Here is a 4,309-nt window from a genome sequence, read left to right as displayed (position 1 = left end):
AAGTCTTAGTTTTCAAAATTTGTTGAAAATTGCTTTAAATTAAACTTCATGGAAAAATCTTTAAATTGATATAAAGTTTACAAAATTTGGATTTTCATGGAGGAAGTTATGATCATTCAAAGTTTGGTGTCAAAATCTGAATTATGTGCATGCTGCAGAATTTGTGATTTCTGGTTTGTGTGTGCACGCACAGCCTTGTGCTCACGCACACCCCTGGGAGTTTTTGAACCTATGCGCACGCACAGCCTTGTGCACACGCACACTCAGGGGAAGGCTTGCTGATGGGAGCGCTAGCACGCCCTGTGCGCACACATAACCAAAGAAGTTCTGCAAGCTGTGTGCACGCACAACCTTGTGCGCACGCACACGTTGGAAGGTGCACTCTGTTGAGGGTGTTCGCACACCTTGTGTGGATGAACAGAGTTGAAAATTTTACTACCTGTGGGTACACACACCTCTATGAGTACGCACACATTGAAAACTTTTTTGGGCGTGCGCGCGCATACTCCTGTGCATACGCACATGCCCTGTTTTTCAACCAAAATCTTGTTTTTAACTGTTTCACCTTCCCAACAAGCTTGTAAACTTCTGTGACACCTATTTAAGACTTTTTGGCCTATTTTTGGGTACCAAAACATGGGAAAGGTCCTAGTAGATTTAATTTGGGTTTTACTTTGAAAAGTTAGAGAACGGAGGTTTCTGGTGTACTGAGAATGAGTTTGGTTGAGAGAGAAGGAAGAGTAGTGAACTTGGCGATTACTGACAACGAATTGAGAAAATGATGAACTTACGAGTTTGGAATGGAATTAAGAACTGATTATGGTTATTATGAGCTTGATGGATGTTGAAGGAAAGTGTGCCAGGCACTATATCCTTGGAATATTGAGAATTGAGAATTGAAAGTGGATTGAGATGAGAAATGGTGATGACTGGTGATGCTTTGAGGTCGATGGACTTGTTGCATGTGGAAAGTGTGCCAGGCACTATATCCTTCGAATGATAGTGTGCCATGCACTATATCCTTGGAATGATTTATGATGAAATTAGTGAAGATTGATGATGATTTGAGGTTGATGGACTTGTTGCATGTGGAAAGTGTGACAGGCACTATATCCTTGGAACGATTTATGATGAAATAGATGTTGTTGTTGCTTTCCTTCTCTGCCGCAAGAGTGTGCCAGGCACTATATCCTCGGAATGAGCATGCAAGTGTTCCAGGCACTATATCCTCAGAACGATAGTGTGTCAGGCACTATATCCTCGGAACAAAAGCGTGCCAAGCGCTATATCCTCGGACATGGCAGAAAGGCGACATCCGAAAGGATGTGTCGGGTTGGCATTCATAGACCGACAAGTGATATCACGAGCCAATAGGACAGGCATTCATCATGTGCATCTTCTATATATTTTGTTTTCTTTGCCTAATTGCATCTCTTGCCTAAATGAATAATATGCTTATTTGCTAGTTGTTTTACTTGCTGTACATGTATATTACTTGTGTTTTACTTGCTTGTATTATTTGTGATTGTCTGGTGCTGAGGAGGTTAGGTAGGCAGTGGCGATGGGATCGCACGGAGGTTAGATTGGTGAAGACTGTGGGATACAGCAGTGTGATTAGTATTAGTTAGAATTTCCCTAAGTTTAGATAACTTGGTTTATGTTTTAAGTTCTTTATTTATTTAATTTATGCTAAACTTGAATATCTGTATTTTATGTGAGGTTCTAGGATTTTCTTCAGCGTCTCGGAGACTTACATCTTACATATTGGACACTATTACCATACTGAGAACCTCCGGTTCTCATTCCATATTTTGTTGTTGTTTTTCAGATGCAGGTCGTAATTTACCTTGGTGAAATTGCGAATATGGTGGCAGAGTGGAGTATGGTTTCTTCCTGGTTTATTTCTGTTTTACTTTTGTTGTAGTACTTTTTCTCACCCTTTTGCTTTAGACTTTATGGCCTTAGAGGCTTACTTGAGAGCTAAGTTGTATAAGCTGTTTTAACTCCAAGACTCTATATTTTTTTGTTTGTAACTAGTCGGCTTAAACTCTGCAAGCTGTAGCTAGTTGCCTTATGATTATTATACTCTTATATTTATATATGTTCTATTCTCTTGCATCTATACCTTGTGTCTTGTACATTAGCTTCGTGTGAACATTTCGCGCTTTTGTAATTCTGTCTTTGAGCTTAATCCTTCATCGGGCTTCTAGAATATATTATTTCCTTCTATATAAATATGTATAAGCCTTAGAATTGTCGTAACCTTTGATTAACCTTTGCTTTACGGCTAGAGGTAAGGCTTAGGGTAATTAGGGTGTTACAATCAAGCTCGTCGTTGCCTCAAGCTCGCGTCGTTGCCTCAAGCTCGTCGCAAGCTCTGTCGCGCTCTGTCATAGTTTGTAAGCTTGTCTTCTTGCTTCGGCCATCAACGCTTCCTCCACTAAGAGTCGGGGTTTAGGGTTTCAGCTTCGGCCCAGGTCTTCCATCAACGCTTGCTTTCTCTCTCTACCCAAGTGAGTTTCAGCTTCAGCCCTATTATTCCTCTTTCAATTTCATTGCTGTAAATTATTAGTACATCTTGAATTTGTTGGTGAAAGTTGAGTTTGTTGCTGAAATTATGAATTAGCTAATGTTAATTTGATGTAAATCATATTTGAAGAATTGGAGTTTTTTTTTTACTGCCTGAAAGTTATCATAGTTTAAGTTTTTATTGCTGCTTTAAAGTTATCATAGTTGTCATAGCTGAATTTGTTGCTAGAACTTTAGAAGTAGAATTTTTTGTCAGTTGTAAGTTGAATTTGATGCTGAACATATCATAAATGTGGTTGTTACTGGAAGTAGAATTTGTTGCTGGATATTGAATTGAGTTGAATTTGTTACCGAACCTTGTTGTTGTGTTGCTTAAAAAATGCTAAATCTTTTGTTGCTGTATCTTAAGGGATAAGAGATAAGAGAGTTGGTCAGTAACAAAATCAGTTTGGTACAGTTAGTTAAGGTTTGTTATTCTGATATCTGATCTTTCTCTTTTTTCAACTCTGTTATAAATAAGCTCTTGCATCCCTCTAAGAGGTGTGTAGAATTGATTCATTGATGGAAGAATAAGTTAAAGTTAATTCAGTTCACTAGTTTCTTGAAGCTCTCTCTTCAAACTCTTCTTTCTCTATTTTTGATGTTCTGCATAATGCAGTGTTTCTTATGGAAGATATAGATGCAAATAAAAATGAGAAAAATGTTGATTAAGCTCTAAATTTGTCCTATGAAGATATAGATGTCAATTTTAAGATCATTTGGACTTAATTTATCGATTGTATTATCTTTTGCTTGCTCTTGTTTATTTAAATGGAGAAAGTATTTTATACTAGAAACTAGTTTATTTTCTCTTTTGTATTATTAGTTATGTCTAAAAATTAATATTTGATTATTATTATGTTTGTAAAGACTTGTATTTAAGTTTTAATACGTAATTTTAATTTCATTTATATAATTTTATTTTTTTAAAATTATGACCGGGTCAACCGGGTGAATCAGTGACCTACCGGTTGAACCAGTAACCCAGAGACTCAGTCATATGACCGAATTGATTGCCAGTTCGATTCTGATAACTATGCTCTCAACTTCTAAAATAAAAATAATAAAAATTAAAATCCTAAAATTGAAAACTCTAAACTCCTAAATTATAAACTATATACCTTAAATCCCGAAATCTAAACCCTAAACTCTAATCGAGTATTTGAATAAATGGTTTATAATTTAGGATTAGGATTTAGGAGTTATAACATAGAATTTATAGTTATTAATTTTTAAAATTAATATAAATTAGGGTTTATGATTTATGAGTATAAGTTTTAACATTCAAAATTTATGTTTAAATTTGAATTACATCTAATAACATATTAGTAACTATTAAATATTACTATAACAACCACCAAACCCTTGCACATAATTCGCAATCAGTAAATCCTAAACCATTATAATTTATAATTTAATAATTTTTAATGGTTTAGGATTTAGTTGTTGCGAAATAATTACTATTTAATTGTTTATTACTATTTATAATGGTTGTTTATAATTTATAATTTATGTATAATTCAAATGGTTGTTTATAATTTATAATTATCTTATAATGCTTGTTTATAATTTATAATTACTAAATTATAAATTTAAATGTTTATTATTGTTTATTACTATTCATAAATTAATAAATATTCTGAAATGTTTATTACTGTTTATAAATTATAAATTTAAATATTCTCAAATATAATTTTGAAAATATTTAAAAATTTATTTAATCCTTTCAAAAAAATTAAAT

Source organism: Arachis ipaensis, chromosome B03 (assembly GCF_000816755.2).
Source record: "Arachis ipaensis cultivar K30076 chromosome B03, Araip1.1, whole genome shotgun sequence".
NCBI lineage: Eukaryota > Viridiplantae > Streptophyta > Magnoliopsida > Fabales > Fabaceae > Arachis > Arachis ipaensis.
This window is presented reverse-complemented; position numbering follows the sequence as displayed.